This window comes from Tenrec ecaudatus, chromosome 10, assembly GCF_050624435.1.
Source record: "Tenrec ecaudatus isolate mTenEca1 chromosome 10, mTenEca1.hap1, whole genome shotgun sequence".
NCBI lineage: Eukaryota > Metazoa > Chordata > Mammalia > Afrosoricida > Tenrecidae > Tenrec > Tenrec ecaudatus.
The window spans coordinates 80,600,282-80,622,922 of record NC_134539.1 but is presented as its reverse complement, the minus strand read 5'-3'; the positions used below and the strand labels follow the sequence as shown (position 1 = coordinate 80,622,922).

General features: G+C 46.0%; 1 non-coding gene across 1 annotated transcript; it reads left to right on the top strand.

Moving 5' to 3' along the window:
* Positions 1 to 19,537: 19,537 nt before the first annotated feature.
* On the top strand, positions 19,538 to 19,644 carry LOC142460362 (U6 spliceosomal RNA). Its single transcript, XR_012786576.1, has one exon. It is a non-coding gene; the product is annotated as a U6 spliceosomal RNA (small nuclear RNA).
* Positions 19,645 to 22,641: the final 2,997 nt, after the last annotated feature.

The window sequence follows — 22,641 nt, the reverse complement described above, 5'->3', positions numbered from 1 at the left end:
ACCAGGAGCCATTTGGGCAGTGGGGGTGGGAGAGGGTGGGGCAAAGATGACAGAGCCCAGGGAGTGGGAGACCGAGGTGAGGAGATGGACAAGGTCCCGGGAGCCACACACTTGTCTTCTTAAAGCAGTGCAAGAAATGGAGAGTTCCGGAGAGCAGCCAACAGAAGCCCGGAGATCAAAGGAGGCCTTTTCTTTCAAAAGGAGAGACGTGAAATGCCACGGATGGTTCTGGTTCCAAAGTTGAAATCCCAGAAATCTAAGGGGTTACCAGAGGTAGGGAAGCCCCCGTGGAGGGCAGCAAGAATAAGGCCCAAGTGCATGAGGGTGGAGTGGTTTTGTATGAAGAGTGATGGGCAGCCGCAATGACTATATTAACAAGACCGAGGGCGACCCAAAGCAGATGCCATGGGCCTGGCGGACCGGGGGTGGGGGTTCTGAAAGGGCAGGCTGAGGCATTTGGCAGCAGAGGGCACAGGCTTTGAGCGAGATGGGCCGGGTTTGCAGGCCAGCTCCACCACTTACCATCTGCGTGACCCTGGACTGTCTCCCTGTCGCCTCCCCCTCCTCCCTGAGACAGGGGCAGTCAGTCCCAACCCACGGGAACTAATGCACGAAAGGCATTTAGCACAGGATCCAGCGAGCAGAGGGCCTCGATACATGCAAGCAAATAAGAATAATAAATAATGAGGAGCCATGGAAGGGTTTGAAGGCGGGAAGTGACAAGGTCAAATCTGTATCTTAGAAAAAGCCCTCTGGAGGAGGAGGTAGCCTGGGGGAGAAACTAAAAGGCCATGCACTTCCCGAGGTATTTCTCTGAAGTCTGTGGGAAGTTTGCAGTGTCAGGTTAAGGATTTTATTGGTTCCACGTTTGGGCGGTGACTCGGCCGCTTCCTCGGGTCCTCCAGCGTCCGCCGCCAGCTTCACGGGCGGGTTCGTAATTGGCCTGGCTGAGTTTGGCGAAGTCGGTCTATTGGAAGCTCTGAGATGCCTTTCAGAGTTGAAACAAACGGATGGGCAAATTGAACCAGAAAACTGATGGACTGACGTGGAGGATGGATCTGGGAGGAGAGCTGGGCTGGGGGCTATGACAGCCGGTGGCCCCCAAAGGAGGCTGAGCGGTGAGGGGCTCGGGATGAGCCTGTGTGACATTCTGGGGGTTCGGCAGCAGTTCTGAGGTTCAGGCACAGGCCAGCCCTACTCTCACATTTTGCAGTTCCAGGAACAACCTAGATGCATCTCTAGGGACACTTGACTGCCCGGACCCACCGGGAGCCCACAGGCTTGGCCCAGGGTGAGACAGAGAGCAGCAGCGATCACAGTAGCATTGATGGCGACGATTCTGGAACTCTTCGGATGTGCCAGGGCTGCCTGGTGGTGCAGATGGTTAAGTGCTGAACTCCCAAACCAAAAGGTTGGCGGTGGGAACCTCCCCAGAGCTGCCTGAGGACATCCGGTGCAAGGGCTTCCGAAAGGGCTGGAAACTCCATGGGATTATTCTGTCGTGCAACCCATGGGGGCGCTGTGAGCCAGAACCAACGCCCCAGCAATGGCTCCGCCAAGTTGATGCCCCGGTCAATCCCCAGGGCCTCTGAGAAGACAGGCACGACCATGATTATCTTTGCTTCGCAGAGGATGCAACTGGTGCTCAGAGATTTCGGCTGCTTGCCCTAGGCCGTGGCCCACTCTTAGCCACCCAGTTCTAGAGAGCCTGTATCCTCTCCGAAGGCCAACAAGGGAGAGGAGGCCCTCTGTCCAAAAGTCGGGCCCGACGTGGAATGATCCAGAGACCAGGCTGCCTCCCTTCCAACAACTTCCAGCTAACTTACCATGCGACACTGGGCAAGTGTCTATCTTTCCTTGTCTGAACCACAGTGGCTCTCAGTCTAACCCCTAGGGCGACTTCTCCGGTGCCGCTGGCTCCCGCCTGGCTCGGCTTAGCACGTAGTAGGTGCTCCACAGTGGCCCGAGCCTTTTCCCAGAGCTTCCCTGTCAGGGGTGATTATCTCCATGGAATCCACACTGTGAAAATAAACATGAACTCAAGTGCCCGCGGTCTCCATTGCAGCCAAGGGGAAGCTCAGTCCCCAGACCGCCCCCCTCCCAACCCCGTCTGTTCTGGGCAAGAACAAAAGTTTCCCTGTGAAGTTGCCCCCACCCCCTCTTCCCTGCTGGAGTCAGCTGGGATGGGGAAGGGGAGCAAAGGGAGGGGCCAGGCCTCCAGCCCTGTGAGTGCAGCTGCCTGTCAAAAGGCAGCCTCCTTCCCCCACAACCCACTCCCAGAGCTGCCTGAGGCAGGTGAAGGGCCTCCACTCTCAGGGAGCCCCAGGCCAGCAAGTTGGGTCTGGTGGTGGGATTGGCCCGAAAGCAGATTCTCCCCCTGGAGACAGAGCAAGCAGGCACTGGAGACTTGAGGTAAAGATGGGGAAACCCACCCAGTCATCCTTACATTGACCACTGCATCCCTTTGCCCATCTCACCTCTCTCTGCCCACCACCCTCCCCAGTAGGGGAGCTGGGATGCTGGGTTTCAGGTGCTAGCCCTGGAGGACACAGCAGCAGCAGCACCAGACTTGGTATCAGAGAGATAGGTCTGATTCCTCCATAACCTGTAAGACCTTGAGCAGATAAGGTCATCCCTGTGTCACAGAATGAAGAGACCCCCTGGCTGGAGCAAAGAGGTTACCACAACCAAGTTCAACACTACGTTTCCACTCCGCAGCTGCTGGCATCCACTGAGGCTGTGGGGTCGGACCTACGACAGCCTTGCCACTGATGTGCAATGAGAGCCTGGCTTGACCAGAAGCAGCAAGAGCGCCTACCCTGGGAGAAAAGAAGTCGCCAAGTAGGAGCCAGACTCGGGCCGGGACTTAAGATCAGATGGCGTGGTGGGCAGTGTGGTCACTCTGCCTGGCAGTGTGGACTCAGTCCTCCGATGGCTGCTACCTGGGGAGAAAGGGCACTGTGCAGAAGAAAGTCCTGTTTCACACCACCTGCTGTGGGTCCCTCTAACTAAGCATCCGCCAAAGGAGCAACCTGCCCTTCTAACTTCAGCAAGAGTCCGCGGGGTGACTCTGCTCCCGATGGACAGGAGACTAGGTAGAGCCGTACGGATTATTAACAGCAGTCACCTGTATGGTTTGTACCTTGAAGGGTCCCGGGAGACTCAGTGGTGGCCATAAGCTTTGGAGTTCTGTTCCAGCCTGTTGCAATGGTGGTGTGATAGTTGGGTCTTTTGTCAACTTGGCTAGGCCAGGATTCTCAGTGGTTTGGCACGTGTTAGACCACAACGTGATCTAACAAAATGTGATCAACTCCATGATGGGAGTAAGCCAACCACTTGTAAGATCTGGGTGGACAGAGAGAACAACATGGTGGCCCCACTATGAGACATGATGCCCCTCAGTGACCAAGGGCGATACAGGGGACAGCACCGGAGACACAGTGTGGGAATTGCACCTGACCTGATCCCACCACACCGAGGCAAAGCACTGGGGGAGTGCAGCGGAACAGCAAGGGAATGGAGTGGCAAGGTCCCCAGGGAATGCTGAAAGTGGACTTTGGGGCCAGGGCATGGTGCCCCAACAGACTGGACTGGAAAATGTTCCTAAGGGCCAGCAAACGATCCCTGTGAAATGTTTTGTTCTGTTCTTTGTCAGTGGTTTGTTTTTGTTGTTTTGTTGTCTGGTTGTATACTGTTGCTTTGTTTTCCTCTGTCTTGTTTTCGTGCATGTTAGTGTCTCCACAGGTCTGTCTGAATAGGACAGGCTGGATGAACTATCTGGAGGAAAAACAACGGGACCGACAGTTTTGGGGGGACTTGGGGTGGGGGGGTAGGGGGGGTAAGGAAGTGGTGTTAACAAACCCAGGGACAAGGGAAAAACATGGGACCCCAAATGGTAGAGAAGTGGGAGTGGCAGGCCTGGTGGGAAATGATCAAGGGTAAGGTTGCTTAGAGAAGAGGTATACTCTAGCCCAGGTGGCGATGAAGCATGGTAGTAGGGCAGGAGGAAAGTCAAGGGAGATGGAGGAAAGAGCTAGGAGTCAAAGGGCATTCATGGAGGTCTAGACAAAGACATGTACATGCAAATATATATAGGAGGATGGGGAAATAGATCTATGTGTCTATATTTATAGGTCAAGTATTAAGGTGGCGGAAGGACCTTGGGCCTCTACTCAAACACTCCCTCAATGCATGAATACCTTCTTTTATTAAATTGGAACTCTATGATGCTCACTCTCCCGACACAACGGCTGGAGCCAAAGTGTGTGAACAAGTAAATGTGGTGAAGAAAGCTGATGGTGCCCGGCTATCAAAAGAGATAGTGACTGGGGTCTTAAAGGCTTGAAGATAAACAAGCGGCCATCTAGCTCAGAAGCAACAAAGTCCACATGGAAGAACACACCAGCCTGAGTGAGCGAGTGGTCCCAAAGGGATCAGTTACCAGGCATCAAAGAACAAAAAATCATATCATTGACTGCACACCTCCATGATAGGATCGCTGAAGACAAATGGGTGCATAAGCAAATGTGGTGAAGAAAGCTGATGGTGCCCGGCTATCAAAAGAGATAGTGTCTGGGGTCTTAAAGGCTTGAAGGTGAACAAGCGGCCATCTAGCTCAGAAGCAAATAAGCCCACATGGAAGAAGCACACCGGCCAGTGCGATCACGAGGTGCCCAAGGGATCAGGTATAAGGCATCATGCAAAAAAAAAAAAAAGATGTAAGTGTGTGTATGTATGTGTATATATGTGTATATGTATATATGTATGTATATGTATGTATATATATATCATATTAAATGAAGGGGGAAGTGCAGAGTGGAGACCCAAGGCCCAAGTGTCGACCAATGGAGATCCCCTCATAGAGGGGTTTAGGAGAGGAGATGGGTTAATTAGGGTGTGAGGTAGTATCGATGAAGAACACAGCTTTCCCCCGGATCCTGGATGCTTCCTCCCCCCAACTACCATGATCCGAATTCTACCTTGCAGGGCTGGATAGGACAGAGGCTGTACACTGGTGCATATGAGGGTTGGAGGTACAGGGAATCCAGGGTGGATGATACCTTCAGGACCAAGGGTGTGAGGGACGATGCTGGGAGAGTGGAGGGTGAGTGGGTTGGAAAGGGGGAACTGATTACAAGGATCCACATGTGACCTCTTCCCTGGGAGAGGGACAGCAGAGAAGGGGGGAAGGGAGACTCTGGATAGGGCAAGATATGACAAAACAACGATGTATAAATTACCAAGGGCATATGAGGGAGGGGGGAATGGGGAGGGAGGAGGGGAAAAAAAAGAGGACCTGATGCAAGGGGCTTAAGTGGAGAGCAAATGCCTTGAGAATGATTGGGGCAGGGAATGTATGGATGTGCTTTATACAATTGATGTATGTATATGTATGGATTGTGGTAAGAGTTGTATGAGTCCCTAATAAAATGTAAAAGAAGAAAAGAGAAAAAAATGATTAGGGCAAAGACTGTACAGATGTGCTTTATACAATTGATGTATGTATATATATGAACTGTGAAAAGAATTGTATGAGCCCCAATAAATTGTTAAAATTAAAAAAAAAAAGAAGAGATAGTGTCTGGGGTCTTAAAGGCTTGAAGGTGAACAAGCGGCCATCTAGCTCAGAAGCAAAAAAGCCCACATGGAAGAAGCACACCGGCCAGTGCAATCACGAGGTGCCAAGGGACCAGGTATAAGGCATCATGCAAAAAAAAAAAAAAGAAAGATATATGTGTGTGTATGTATATATATGTGTGTGTATATGTATGTATATATGTGTATATATATATATATATATATATATATATATATATATATATATACCATATTGAATGAAGGGGGAAGTGCAGAGTGGAGACCCAAGGCCCAAGTGTCGGCCAATGGAGATCCCCTCATAGAGGGGTTTAGGAGAGGAGATGGGTTAATTAGGGTGCGAGGCACTACTGATGAAGAACACATCTTTCCCCCAGATCCTGGATGCTTCCTCCCCCCAACTACCATGATCTGAATTCTACCTTGCAGGGCTGGATAGGGCAGAGGTTGTACACTGGTACATATGAGGGCTGGAGGCACAGGGAATCCAGGGTGGATGATACCTTCAGGACCAAGGGTGTGAGGGGCGATGCTGGGAGAGTGGAGGGTGAGTGGGTTGGAAAGGGGGAACTGATTACAAGGATCCACATGTGACCTGTTCCCTGGGAGAGGGATGGCAGAGAAGGGGGGTAAGGGAGACTCCGGATAGGGCAAGATATGACAAAATAACGATGTATAAATTACCAAGGGCACATGAGGGAGGGGGGGAAGGGGAGGAAGGGAAAAAAAAAAGAGGACCTGATGCAAAGGGCTTGAGTGGAGAGCAAATGCTTTGAGAATAATTGGGGCAGGGAATGTATGGATGTGCTTTATACAATTGATGTATGTATATGTATGGACTGTGATAAGAGTTGTATGAGCCCCTAATAAATTGTTTTTTAAAAAAAGGAATACCAATAAATCAGAAAACTTATGCTAGCTCCTGGAGCTTCTTGTTCCAAATGCCCAAGAAAAAAAAAAAGATCTGGGTGGAGTGCAACCACCTTACTCAGGTCACAGCCCTGATACCCTTGCAAGGACGCTTTCTTGGGAATGTCATCTACTTCCTGTCTATAAGTAGATGCTGCAAAAGAGCTCCTTTGGATGTCGCTGGGTCTTGATCTTGCATCTGGCTCATCAAGCACCAGCCAATGACCTGCCACCTTGCCTGCCGATTGCAGGAACCATCCGTGGCCACCATCTTACTTGCTGACCCTGGATTCATTTGCCTCTCCAGTCACAAGCCTGGTCCACTAACCTTGGATTCAGACCTGTCTGCAGCCTTAGATGTTCCTAAGCTGGTCCTAAGTTCATCATCCCCCGAAGTTATGCAAGTTAGGAGATGTCCCCAACTTAACATCTCACCCTTTGAAAGTGAACTGCCCTAATCTGCTTCTACAACTGATAGAAGTTTCTTCCTGCCTATACATGTAAAGGTCCCTGGTTTTGCTTCTCTGAAGAACCCAGCCTAACCCAAGTGCTGAACCGTGTTCAGATGTGCAATGGCACCGGACAGGAGGTACGACGGAGGAGGTGTCAAAAGACAACTGGGATTTATGTTAATTATATCTCAATTATATCTCAAATGAGCTGCTTTAATTCTGAAAATGAGCTGATACCAAGGGCTCAAGTAGAAAGAAAATGTTTTGAGAATGATGGTGGCAACATATGTACAAATGTGCTGGACACAATGGATGGATGGATGGGTTGTGATTAGAGCTGTAAGAGCCCCCAACAAAATGATTTTTAAAAAAACCACCTCGAATTCTGGTTGTTCATTGTTAGTACTATAAGCCAAACAAACCCACTGCTAGTAACTTGATTTCCATTCATAATGACTCTACATGGGGCTTCTTGGGCTTGATGGAAGCTAGTGCTATAGAGAAAGACAGGAGCTTTGGTGGTGTAGTGGGTACGTGTTGAGCTACTAGTCACAAGGTCAGCAGTTTGAAACCACCAGCCGCTCTTCAGGAGACTGACGAGGCTTTCCTGTGAAGATTTATAGCTTTGGAAACCCAAGGGAGCAGTTCAACTCCATCATATAGACTCACTATGAGTCAGAGTCAAGGGCCATGAGTCGGTTTAGAGAAAAATGCAATAGATGTTTGCGTACTGTTCTTTTATCCTGTAACTTTGCTAAGCTCACTTAATAGCTTCAGCAGCTTTGTGTAGATTAATTGGATTTTCTACATTGATGATTGTGGCATCTACAAATAAATACAATTTTAATGACAACCACACTTACCTACGAGTGCGTCTTACATAGCCTTTGGGGTCTCCATGAAGCACCTAGAAAGTAGACCTCTAAAAAGCAGTAGAGCTTTTCACTCCTGAGCAGTAGGCTGGTCTCAGAACTAGCCAGGTGCAGCTTGTCCTCACAGGCTGGGGAATGGTGATCCCAAGAACTCAGGACATCAGAACTCTGACGGTGTCTGGCACTGACTAAAGATTTGGAACCCACAAAACTGGGCTCCCTGTTGCCGAAAAGACATCTGAAGGTTGAATAATGCACTTGACTTAAAAAGTAAACATTTTGATAAAAATTACAATGTATACTTCTAAATCTTTAAAACCCTTGATTTTTAGGAACTTATAAAATTATCAAATATATAAAGATAGATTGATGATAGAAAATATCATTGTATTAGTTATACAAAAATAAATTAGAAATACTTTAAATACCTAACAACAAAATGAATTCTATGCCTGTGCTGCTCAACTATGTCTTTATGTCTGAGTGAAACAAGTTATAAAACAAGATTAGAAAAGAATACTTTTTATTGTTGTAAAAATAACCTTTGCTAATTTAACATAACTCACGTGCACAGTTTAGGAAACCATCTTGGTGTTTGTACGTATACATAGATACATTCGAAAGTGTCTGGAAAATACATATCAAGATACCTGATGGCACCTGAGTGACGACAGTAGGAGTCATATGTCAATTTTTTCTGATTTTTTCATCTGTATTTTATAATTTTTAGCAAGTAAAATTATATAAACAACTGTCAGCTATCAAGCACTTATTTTGTACCAAGCACTCTATCAAGCGCTTTATAGATGTTTTCCCATCTAACCCTGTAACAGCCCCGGTACTCTAGCTTTTCAGACATAATTCTTCCTATTTCTTTTTATTGTGTTGTACGTGAGAGTTTAAACGACAAATTAGGTGCCAGTTAGTAATTTTTACACAAATTGCTCCAAGATATAGGTTATAATTTGTTTTGGTTATAATGTTTATGATGTGTAATATTTTCATTTTTTCCATTCTGCTTGTTCTGTTTCCATTTATCTAGCTTCCCTGCCACCTCTTCCCTTGCCTTCTCATCTTTGCGTTTAGATAAATATGGACCACTTGGTCTCATATAGTTGACTGTTGAAGGGAACACATTCCTCACATGTGATATTTCCTTTATAGGATCATCTATTATTTGGCTGAAAGGAGCTCTCCAGGAGTGACTTCGGTCCAAGTTCAAAGAGTATATTAGGGTGTGTTAGTCCGGGTAGACCAGAGAAACAAATCTATAGACACTCATATGTGTATAAGAAAGAACTTTATATCAAAGAGCAATTGTACATTAAAAAAATCCCAGCCCAGTCCAGATCAAGTCCATAAGTCTGATATTGGCCCATATGTCCGATAGTAGTCTATAATTTCCTCTTCAGACTCACACAACACATGCAATGATGCCGAATGCAGGAAGATCACAGGCTAGTGAGTGGAAAGTCCAGTGGTGGTGGAAGCATCTCAGTGCTGACAGGGGTCTCCACGTGGCTCCTACAGCCCCGAGGCTCTGGTTCCATCAGGGGTCTCCATGTGCCTTATCAGCAAGAAGACAAACAGTGTCTGTGTCTGTCTGGTCTCCAGTAAGCTATTTATCTCTGTGGCACCTCCAACTGAGGTCATCAAGCTGTGACCTGATTGACAGGCTAGACTCCACCCTTTCGCAAGTTGACACCAAATTATGTAACTGCCACATAGGACAACAGTTGTGGGGGGTTTCTCATGTCTCTATCAGTCTACTAAGTTTGGCCTTCTTAAGCAACTTGAGTTTGGTTCTATTTTCCTCCCATTCTACCCATGGCTGCCTGTGTGTGTCTGGTCAGATGATAGGGAGTGGTAGCAGGGGATCAGCACCCTCCTGTTCTCAGTCCCAAAGACGCCAAAGCTTGTGTGAGCTATTAGTTCTGTGGCCTAATTGCTTCACTGGGTCTTAGTTTCCTTCACTCTTCATTCTTTTGACTCCAGACAGGAAGACACCAATCGCTGTATCTTAGATGACAGCTCACATTCTTTCAAGACCTGTCACTATTCACCATGCATAACATTTTCTTTATAAGCATTTATGCTAACGGATTGAGTTCAGACTGTGGTCCCAAGCCCTTTGGCCCAGTAAACCAGCTTTGTGAGGTGTTTGTCTAGAGCAGTGGTTCTCGACCTTTCTAATACCGTGACCCTTTCATACAGTTCCTCATGTGTGGTGACCCCCAACCATAACATTGTTTTCGTTGCTACTTCATCACTGTCATTTTGCTACTGTGATGAATCAGGCAACCCCTGTGAAAGGGTTGTTCGACCACCAAAGGGGTCACAACCCACAGGTTGAGAACTGCTGGTCTAGAGGGTCTCCATAGGAGTGCCCCCTATGTGGCACTACATATGAATACACATGAGAAACACACTCAACCACATCTATACATATGGTCAGGCGTGAGTCGTCCAGTTGAAAGCTGCAGAACACTCGACTGAAACCGACTCAAGGGAAGAGAAGGAGTACCGCAATTTCATACAGGAGCTTAAGTCACCCAGTGCAGTGCGGCTACTCTTGGCTCTACCTCTAGGGTGGTGCCATTCCCACACAGCCAATCCCATTTGTGAGCAAGAGGACTGAGAAGCAGCACCCAGTCATCTACCCACAACTGTGAAGCCAGAGACAAGAGGTAGTTCCAACAGAAAAATGCTGAGAGCCACTTTGATTGGACTGGCTGGGTCATGTGATCATCCCTGAACGTCTCTGTGGCAAGGTGATGGAATTCGTTGATTGACTAAGGCCTGGGTCACCAGACCCACTTCTGAAAGCAGGAAGTAACAGCATAGTTCAGAGTGGGAGAAGATTGGTTCTTCCAAAGGCCAGGTCAAGGTAATTGTCGCTGAGAGTCAGGGGAGCCAACCACCACAATTGTCATCTTCAACTTACTGCTCAGCAAACTGGACCTCAAAAGTGAGAGCTAGCATGCTCAAAGTCACATCAGCAGTAAGCGACAGGGCCAAGATTTGAACCCTCAAAGTCTGACCGCAAAGACCATAAACTTGTTTACTACATCATTTTGCATCCCACGGTTATTTGTGGAGCAATGATCAATACACAAACAAAAGGAAATCACAAGAGCCTATCAATGGGTTTGTCGTGCCGGCTGGGGTCAGAGCATGTGCAGTGATGCCAGCCAAGAGGAAGGTGGCCACACATGCTTCATAAGGAAGGCTGAATGTCTTTTCATCAAGACAAAATGCCAAGATCAGCCTTGACACCAGAGGCTATGAAATACAAATTTCAAACACACACACTGTAGCAATTTTTAAAAAGTCAAATATTGAAGTTGCCAAGGATTTCATCTTGCTTGGATCCGTAATCAATTCTCCTGGAAACAGCAGTCAAGAGATCAAACAACGCATTGCGTTGGGTAAGTCTGCTGCGCAAGACCCTTTAAAGTGTTACAGAGCAAGGGTATGACTTTGTGGACTGAGGTGCGCCTGGGTATTTCCAATCGCCTCGTGTGCATGTGAAAGCTGGACATTGAACAAGAAAGACTGGAGAAGAATCGATGCATTTGAATCATGATGTTAGCAAAGAATACTGAACATACCACGGACCACCAAAAGAACCAACAGATCCGTCTTGGAAGAAGTTCAACCAGAATGCTCCTTAGAGGTAAGGGTGGCAAGACTTCATCTCATGGACTTTGACAAGGTCGGGAGAGATCAGTTCCCAGAGAAGGTAAAGTACCGGCGCAGCAACAAAGAGAAAGCCCTCAAGGAGATGGACGGACACAGTGGCTGCATCGACGGGCTTAGACCTAAGGACAGCTGTGAGCATGGTGAAATTCTGGGCAGCGTCTCGTGGTTGCACATTGGATCACTGCAAGTCAGCACTGATGCTAAGGCACCTAACAGCCACAACAAGCCAAACCCAACGCCATTGAGTTTTTCCCCGTGCGTGACAACCCCATGAGTGCCGGGCTAGAACTGAGCTCCTTGAGGTTTCATCAGCCGTGGTCTTTCAGAAATAAATCACCAGAACACCTCTGGGGAGATTTGAATTGCCTGCCTTTTGGCTAGTCATCAAGTGCTTGCCCACCTGAACTAACATTTATGGGTGGCTTACCATGTGCCAAGAGTTCTGAGCTGGTGCACATGATTAAGCGTTCATCTATTAACAGGTTAACAGTTCAAATCCACCCAGAGGGATCTCTGGAGACAAGCCTGGTGATCTGCTTGTAAAAGATTGACAACCGTGAAAAGCCAGTAGAGGGTGGCTCTCCCCTCCTGGGCGCCGTGATTCAAAATGCGCTCAGTGGCAACTGGTTTGGCTTTGGGTTGTTGTGTGGTTGTTCTTGTTGTTACCTGTCGCAGGTGCTCTGCTATTTACTTCCATGGAAGTGGGGGCAGTTGCTGCCTGTTACAGATGAAGAAACTGAGGCCCAGAGAGAGGCAATTCCTTATCAAGGTCACACAAACATCTCAGGGCTCTGACACCAGAGCCATTACTTCCCCACACGTTGTAATGCCTTTATCAGTAGTCCCTCTGCAGCACCCAGGGACTGTCAGCGGCACCTGCAGAGATTATAAAGGAGGAAAGTAAATGTGAGCGGTCAAGGGACCTAGGAGGGCTGAGGCGCTGCCTGACACTCACTGCATTCCTTGGGCACTTACACGCGAGGGTGGAAAGAGTGTGCGATCAGGGATGAGGCACAGCATGCAACCGACAGACCTACTAAATATGCCTCCCGCTGTGATTTCAACCTTCATTGGAAATTCATAGTCCTTTTCTGGAGAAGGATGTCCATCGTGGTGAAAATAAATCCCACCTCTAAGTAGACACATAGGTTTAAAAAAGGATGTTCAATGAGGAAAACACTCATGACTCATGGTTAGTGGTGTGTGTGTGTGTGTTATTCTTATAATGCAGGCTACAAAGCCATCTACTGAGTCCAATCCAAATCTTATTTTTTCAAAAAGAAAGCTATACTTTTTTTTAAGATCAAAAGAAATAACAAAAAAGGCAAACTCCTGGGAACTGATTTGAGGGATTGTTTTTATTTTCCTACTTATGCTTTCCTGCACTTTCCAAATTTTCCATAATGAACTATATTATGTCCATAATTTATAAATATTAAAATGTTTCCAAAGGTTTTAGGGTATAATAAGCATAAGACTTCCATAATAATCTCTCTCTTTGTTTTTCTTGTTACTTCCTTCACTGATTTATTTATTCCATCAGCACGGCCTCATGTTGGGCGCTCATGCAGAGATCCGACACAGACTCCCTGAGAAGCCCTCTGTGAGACATGTGGGACAGCAGACGGTCTGAAACCATGACTGTCTGCTCAGACAGGAGTCTCTCCACTAGATGGGAGCCCTGTGAGGGCACAACCTTGGTGGGACATCTCTGTATGTAGTCGAGTACCTGGAATGGGGCTTGAAGCAGAGCTGAGCATTGGGGAAATTCTTAAGGACACATGAATGACATCAGGGAGACACGGGCTCTAATTCCAGCCCATTGAGTCTGTCCACTTTTCCGAGCCCCATCTTTTCCTCCTGCAAAATAAGCCCAAGTCACCCCGCTGCTTCCAAGTCCCCTCTGAGTCATAGTGATCCTGTGGAATGCCCCACAGGGTTCCCGAGACTGTCTTTACGGGACAGGCAGCCTCATCTTTCTCCTGCAGATCAACGGGGCTTGACCTATTGACCTTGAGGTTAGCAGCCCAATACCTAGTCGGAGGATCATAGACCTTCTTTATGGAGTTATTGGATGGCTTAATCCACATGGAGGATGCCCTTTATACAAAGTCTGAATATAGTACCAAACCCTTGACAAAGAATAGATAGATTCACACACACACACACACACACACACACACACAAACATTGGGTAGATTATGATAGAATAAAGTCAGACATCAGGCGTTCCTCCTCAGGAGTCTATTCTTGACTGGAAAATAAATTTGATTTAAAATTTAGAAGCGAGTCTGTAGGCTCAACTCTCATTTAGCTGGGGGTGCAGAGGAGGGGCCGAGTCGATTCTGACTCATAATGACCCTAAGGACAGGGTAGAACTGCCCCAGTGGGTTTCTGCAACCATATGGGAGTAGAGAGTCTCCTCTTTCTCCCTCGGAGCAGCTGGTAGTTTAAAACCGATGACCTTGTGGTTTTCAGCAGGGGTGGCATTCCATTTTTAAATGGAAGGATATACCAATCATTTAAAACAGTAGAAGTTCCTTAAAGGGAAGAGGATGGAACAAGGGCAGAAGAGGTAGACGTATAAACTGGACTACTTGAAATTGTCTCTGTTTTGTAGGTTGAATGTGGAAACCAGAGAAATACTTAACATCATTCTAAAACAATAAATGGTTAAAAAGAATTACAACGGAAAAGGGGGAAGAAAATGGCGACCAGATAGGATTCATCCCTCCGGAGCTCCTGCTACCAGACCAGAAAACTGGGAGGTAAGGTGAAGGAAACAGGGAGGTGGAGTCTTGAAATTAGAACTAGGGTACCAGGGTTTCTCCTAAACCCCTTTTTATGTAGGATTTCCACTCACAAAGCAAACCAAGAATGCTTTAAAGCGCTCTAGCTTTGGCGAACCTGCAGGCGCCAGCTGTGCCCTTGCCAGGAGCAATGATTCCTGAAAGCAGACGGCAGCAGAGAGGGGACAGAATCCCAGACACGAGGGGAACCTCTCTCCAGACCCCACGGCCAGGGGAGTGGTGGCAGGTAGCCATAATTTAGAGTAAAAGAGAAAATATAGTATTATCTTAGGAAGATCACAGTGTGGGAGAAAATAGGCGGAAAGTTGGGAGTCCAGGGAGCAAATTTAGTTCCAATTGGCCGAGAAGGAAGCAACCCCTGCAATAAGCTGGATCTCCCTCTCTGGGGGCCAGCTCAACAGTCCCAAATCGGAGCACATCACAAGCAAAAAAAAAGGGAGGTGTGTGAAATATATATTATTGGTTTAAAACTCAAACCCAAATCTGGTTGCTCAACTCCAAGAGAGGACCTTAACATAAATCATCATAAGAAGCAACCTAGCTAAGGAATGCCAGAACTCAGCTACAGGGCCTGGCGGCTTTTAGCATAACAAAGACCCACTGTAACAAGAGTCACCTTCAAACAGCAAAGAGTTACAGCCCAGTGACTATGAGAGACAATTACATTTGAGTATGCTCTAGCTGGCCAGAGAGATAAATAAATACAATCCTCAGGCTCCTTGGGCTTGCTTTTTAACTTTTTTGTCTCCTCTTTGCCTCTTTCTTGGTCTCTCATGTTCTACTGCTAACCTCCAGACCACTCCCCTTAGCCTAGGGCATTTACGCCTGTGCCACACCCAGCTAGGTGAGCTCCAACCTGTGTAGCTAGCTAGGCTGGGAAAAGCCCTGCTGACTCCCACCAGGGGATACTCTTACTTCTTACTGGGGAATTCCTGCCTGTGTGCCTGGGGGCATAAGGCAGCTCCGCCTACACTCCTCAATGCTCCAAGCTGCAGCAGGAACCTCTGCCCAACCTCAGCAACACCCAATCATGCAACCCTCTGGGTCACTCCCCTGAGAGGGAAGTCACAGGAGGATAAAGTGGTAGGTTAATTCCATAGTGAAATAGCTATAGGCAGTTAGAAGAAGCACTCCTACAAGTCACCCAGAGAAAACCAATCCTCTTCGAGTCCCAGGAAAATGGCACCTGGCTCATCTTAAACAATGCAACACAAACAGCCATCAGCCCCAACTACCTCAACAAAAAAATGGGAGAAACAAAAGGCAATGCCAGAAGATGGCCTGAATATAATGACGTGCATAGAGGAAGCAGACATTGAACTACCACAGAAAGAAATTTTCAGAATGCTGCTTGGAGTCATAGAGGATATGAGGGAAACAATACAGATAAAGGATGAAATTATAGAAGAGGTAAAAGCCATAAATCAAAGAGAAATACAGGAGCTTAGGGAGGAGATAACAAAAACCAGTAGCACACTCACGGACCTCGAGAAGCGACTGGAGGAATCAGAGAACCGCATCAGTGACTTGGAGGGCAGCCAAGCAGACTTTAACAAATGCGAACAAAAATCTAATAACATCATCAGAGAAGCTGAAGAAAACTTAAGAGCTATGTCTGATGCTATGAAGCAGAACAACATTAGAATTATTGGCTTACCAGAAGAAGACACAACAAAGAAGTCATCTGCCACAATAGTGAGAGAATTCTTGAAGGAAAGCTTCCCCAGCTTAGTGAATGAAAACCAGGCAACCATTCAGGAGGCTGAAAGAATACCAGCTAGACCAAATCCCAAGAAGAAGTCACCAAGGCACATAATAGTTAAATTATCCAACTTTGAGGAAAAGGAGAAAATCATGAGAGCAGCTAGGGAAAAACAATCAATCACATATAAAGTTTCCCAAATAAGAATATGCTCAGACCTATCAGCAAAAACTATGAAGAAGAGGAGAGAGTGGAGTAACATATTTCAAAAATTGAAGGAAAACAATGCAAACCCAAGAATACTCTACCCAGCCAAACTATCAATCAAGATAGACAGAGAAGTAAGATCTTCCCAAACAAGGAAAAACCCAAAGAATACGTTAGAAGAAACCCAGCCCTACAAAAAAACCTTCCCGACCCAATATGGGCAGAAGAACAACACTCACCAAGCATAAATAAGAGACTACCACATAGAACAACCTTACCCAGAGAGCAAAAAAGAGAATACAGACTTCAAGATAGCATTGACAGAAATATAGAAATACTTGAAAGGCTGCTGAAGTAAGCTTTTAAAAAAAAAGGCAAATGGGGCATAGGGAAAAAGCTACGGTATACAAATATTCCTGGGGTGAGGCCAGGTAATATGGCAGGGACCAGACCAAATACAAGGATACACATGGTAGACAACTAAAAAAGGAGGTTGGAAAAGGAAAAAACATAATAAAAAGAAAAGGGTACCGGGGGCACAGGGCACTAACCCACCCAAGGGGAGGGTATTGTTTGTGTCTCCACAGGGAAAGAAGGACCAAACTTCATCCCGATGCTCCAAGATGTGAATGCAACACGCCAACGTGGAGTAGAAAACCAGTGGAGAGGTCTTGGGGGTCAGCCCCAACCCCAACTACTAAGGGGACATCTGCCCCTCCCATCAGAAGAATTTATATCAAAGCACAGCACTGAATCTACAGCTCTGTAAGAGGGACATATCTGATCAGAGCACACGGGAGCAGATGAAAGGGGAGGAAGAGAGAGTGGAGCACATCATGGCCCACCAGGCCAGGAGGTTGATGTTCCCAATTAGAACAGCCAGTTAACAGAGAAGACCATATGGCTGGCCCCACTATGAGACATGATATCCCTCACAGACCCATAGCCCTACAGGCGACAACACCGGAGACACAGTGAGGGAATTGCACCCAATCGGATCTGCCACACCGAGGCAAAACATTAAGGGTGTGCAACAGAACAGCAAAGGAATGGAGCGGCTAGGTCCCCAGGGAAAGCTGAAGGTGGACTTTGGGGCCAGGGCATGGTGCTCCAACAGACTGGACTGGAAAACACTCCTAAAGACCAACAAACAATCCTTGAACTAACTACAAGGTTTTCTTTCTGTGTTTTGTTTTTGTCATTGTTTTGTTGTTTTGTTGCATATTGTTGCTTGGTTGTGCTCTGTCTTGTTTTTGTGCATGTTACTATCACCGCAGGTCTGTCTAAATAAGATAGGCTGGATGAAAAATTGGAGGAGAAAACAACAGGACAATAGTTCCATGGGAACATGGGAGACGGGTAGGTGGGGGTAAAGGTAGTGGTGTTAATAAACCCAGGGACATGGGAACAACAAGTGACCCAAATCAGTGGTGAGAAGGGTGTGGGAGGCCTTGTTGGGCATGATCAAGGGTAATGTAACTAAGAGGAATTGCTGAAACCCTGGTGGGGACTGAGCATGATAGTGGGACAGGAGGGAAGTAAAAGGAAATAGAGGAAAGAGATGGGAAGCAGAGGGCATTTATAGAGGTCTAGATAAAGACATATACATATGCAAATATATTTTTACATGAGGATGTGGAAATAGATCTATGTGCATATATTTATAAGGTTAGTATTAAGGCAGCAGAGGGACATTAGACCTCCACTCAAGTATTCCCTCAATGCAAGAATACTTTCTTCTATTAAATTGGCATTCTATGATGCTCACCTTCCCAACACAACCGCTGAAGACAAAGTGGATGAACAACTAAATGTGGTGAAGAAAGCTGATGGTGCCCGGCTATAAAGATATAGCGTCTGGGGTCTTAAAGGCTTGAAGGTAAACAAGTGGCCATCTAGCTCAGAAGCAACAAAGCCCACATGGAAGAAGCACACCAGCCCGTGCGATCACAAGGTGTCAAGGGACCAGGTATCAGGCATCTTCAGAACAAAAATCTTACCATAGTGAATGAGATGGGAAGTGCAGAGTGGAGACTCAAAGCCCATTTGTAGGCCACTGGACATCCCCTTACAGAAGGGTCTTGGGGAGGAGACGAGACAGTCAGGGTGCGACATAGGAATGATCAAAAATACAATTTTCCTCCAGTTCCTAAATGCTTCCTTCGCACCCTGTCTCCCACTGTCATCATCCGAATCCTACCTTGCAAGCCTGGCTAGAGGAGGTACACCGGTACAGATGGGAATGGAAAACACAAGGAACCCAGGGCAGATGATCCCCTCAGGACCGGTGGTGTGAGTGGCGATACTGGGAGGGTATAGGGAGGGTGGATTGGAAAGGGGGAACCTATTTCAAGGACCTGCATTTGACCTCCTCCCTGGGGGACATACAACAGAAAAGTAGGGGGAGGGAGACGTGGGACAGAGCACGAAATGACAAAACAATAATTTATAAATTATCAGGGGTTCATGAGGGAGGAGAGAGGGAGGGAGTAGAAAAATGAGGACCTGATGCCAGGGGCTTGGGTGGATAGCAAGTGTTTTGAGAATGATGAGGGCAACGAATGTACAAATGTGCTTTATGCAATTGGTGTATGTATGGATTCAGATGGGTGGTGTATGAGTCCCTAATAAAATGATATTTTAAAAACCCCTACTATAAAGATCTACATATAACCCCCTCCCTGGGGGATGGACAGCAGAAAAGGGGGTGAAGGGAGACGCCGGATAGGGCAAGATATGACAAAATAATAGTTTATAAATTATCAAGGACTCATGAGGGAGGGGGGAAGGGGAGGGAGGGAAAAAAGAGAACCTGATGCAAAGGGCTTAAGTGGAGAGCAAATGCTTCGAAAATGATTAGGCAGAGAATGTACGGATGTGCTTTGTACAACTGATATATGTATGTGTATGGATTGTGATGAGAGTTGTATGAGTCCCTAATAAAAGATAGAAAAATCGAAAAAAAAGTAAAAATAAAAGATAAATAAAACAAAAAAAAAGAATTACAAATATCAAAGGCAAATGGAAACGAAAAAAAAAAAAAACCTAACTTATGGCAAGTTGATGGTGTGTCACATGAAGACTTTTGCCAGGTGACTCTAAACCACAGTCACCATGACCGCCCAGCCCCATGGAGCTCCTCTGACCCTGTCTGACAGAGTGGAACCGCCTGTCAGGTTTCCAAGCCTGAAATGTTTGTGAGAGGGTGATCGCCAGGTGTTTCCAGCCCCGGGGATGTCCCCCAAAGAAAAGCAGTAGAAAAATAAGCGGCAAAAGAAGTGAGAAGTCGTGCTTGCTTCGGGGGCACATATACTAAAATTGGAACGATACAGAGAAGATTAGCATGGCCCCTGCACAAGGATGACACGCAAAATCGTGAAGCGTTCCATATTTTTTTTCATTTATCATTGTAAAACCAAGGACAATTTTATAACTTTTTTGTACATAGCTGTTACATGTAGGGCAATCTGTCTTTAAGTAGGGGTAAATTACTCTCCAAGAAATGAAGCCTGGATAGTTTTCCCTTCAAGTCAAGCGTCTTGTTTTTTAAATAAACTTCTTGCTTAAAAAAAAAAAAGAAGAAGAAGTGAGAAGTCATGTTGTAGGTGACACTGTGTTCGTGTCTGAGAGTGCTGTATGTGCAAACCGGGGTCCAACAAACGGCATCTCATAGGAAACTGGGAAGAGGGGATCCGCAATAGGAGAAAGTACACACAGATGTAAGAGTGAGGAGGCTCAGTAAACACCCTATATTCTCGAAGTTAAAGTGGTATTGTCAACAGGCACTCAAAATCTAATCTTTAAAAATTAAAGGCAACATTTCCTAACTGTGTCTTCTAAAAATGCTCAGAAACAGTAATGAACCTACTTGTAGTGAGCATCACTTAAGCCTAGATGGGGTGAAATAGTGAGTTTCACATTGAGCAGCCAACCACAGGTCAGCAGTTCAACACCAGCAGCCGCTCCATGGAAGAAAGATGAGGCTTTCTACTCTCATGAAGACTTACAGCTCAGAAACTCACAGGGGCAGTTCCACACTATTGTAGGGGGTCCCCATGAGCCAGAATCGCCTTGTTGGCAGTTTGTTAAGTTAGAGGTAGGTGGTTTCTAAATAGCATTTGTCATTCAAAGGAAAGGAGGCCTGCTGGGGGATGAGTAACTGCTCAGCTGGGAAACGAGCTCTGTAAACCCACCAGAGGCTCCACAGGAGAGAAGATCTGTCAATTTGTTACCACAGCGAGGAAACTTGATCAGGCGGTTCTACATTGCTATTAAAAAACAAAACACTGCCGTCAAGTCAAAGCTGGCTCATAACAACCCCTGTGGGTTTCCAAGACTGTAACTGTTCACAAGAGTAGAAACTCAGCCTTTCTCACAAGGAGCTGGAGGTGGTTTTGAACTGCCAACCATGGATATAACAGCCCAATACGTAACCACCACACCACCAGGCCTCCTCTCTGCTTTGCCATATGGGGCCACTGAAGGTCAAGACTTGCTCATGACCCACACAACATTCAAAGAAACCAAGGCTTCTCAAATGACTAATTCCATATCTGGAGCCAAAATAGTACATGATGAATCTGGAGCATGATTCCAGAAAGCAAGGAAGTTGTTGACGTCCAGTGGATCCGAAGGATTTAGGAAGAAGGGGGAAACGATCTCAATGATGGACACACAGCCACACCCCAGGGGGACAAACATCAGAAGCCATGGGGGCAGACAGTGGTCAGTGTAAGATGTGAAAATAACAATGATTTATCATTTATCAAGGGGTCATCAGGGGGAGAAGGAGGGAAAAGAGAGCAGATGATACAAGGGCTCAATAGAAAGTAAATTTTTAGAAAAGAATAATGACAACATATGTACAAATATGCTTGATACAATTGATGTATAGATTGTTATAAGAGCTGTAAGAGCCCCCAATTAAATGATCTTTTAATAAATTAAGAAAAGGATTTAGGAGCCAATGTGAAGAGGTTCTCTCTGCCCAAAGATGGGCTAAATTGAACCATGAGAATAATACTTGTAGGGGTTTGAAACACATCATGGACATTTCAATCTCTACAGTCATAATAATAATAAAGACAATAATAACTCATTGATCACCTTTGGAGGATGCTAAGTAATCAGCTCATTTGAGAACTGTCAAAGTGAAAGATGCAATTTTTAAAAACATTTTATTAGGGGCTCATACAACTCTTATCACAATCCATACATATACATACATCAATTGTATAAAGCACATCTGTACATTCCTTGCCCTAATCATTTTCTTTCTTTTTTTTCCTTTTCTTTTTTTTACATTTCATTAGGGGTTCATACAACTCTTATCACAATCCATACATATACATACATCAATTGTATAAAGCACATCCGCACAATCCCTGCCCCAATCATTCTCAAAGCATTTGCTCTCCACTTAAGCCCTTTGCAAGACCCAAATTTTTGTAAAAACTTCAGTGGTCTAGTAGGTGCATGTTGGGCTGCTAGCCTCAAGGTCTGCAGTTCAAAACCACCAGGCACTCCGAGAGAGAAAGACGAGGCTTTCTACTCTCATAAAGACTTAGAGCCTTGGAAGCTGTTAGGGGCAATTCTACCCTGTTCTTACAGGGTGACTCTGAGATGGAATCAACAGGACAGCAATGAGTTTGGTTTATTTTCTTGGTTCCATATTTGTACTGTCCCTCGGGGTGACTAACAGGGCTGAGGGGGAGAAGCTTCTCTGTTATAAGTATTCCAGATAGTAGATGAAGGACGATAGAACTAGGATACCATCATTCTGTAATCCCTTGTGAAATAACAGATCTAGGCAATGACTATCAACGGCTGCTAGCTTCACAAAAAAAGAGTGGTCAGAAGCTGTTATGACCTCCCCCCACCAGCCCCCGCCAGAAGGACACACCACCGTCTGTGAAGCAGAGCTGCCAAAAATCAAACCTACGTCTTATCAGGCCTTTAGATGTAATTACAGGAAATACAGGGGACAGAGAAACATGTTCAAAGACCCCACAGGGATACAAGCAGCAAAAGCCAAATTATGGAAAACTATAGGACAATCAACCAGGTTTCTCCAGCCAAGAAATGCCAAGGGGCGAGGGAGGAGGGAGGAGAGGAGGGAGAAACTGCTGATTAAAGAGAGGCTTAGGAGACGGAACAACTAATTGCAAAACGCATGGACTTTCTTTTTTTTAATATAAGGGTTTTGTTTTTTTTTTAAAAGCACAACCACTTAAGAGATGATCAGAGAAATGTGAACATGGATTGGATATGTTTGATGATCATTTTTCCAGGTGTAATAAAGGTAGTGCGGCTATATATTTTTCACCTGTTCTGATCTTTTAGAAATTTATACCTATATCATTATGGGTGCCTGCCAAAAGAACAAGCAAATC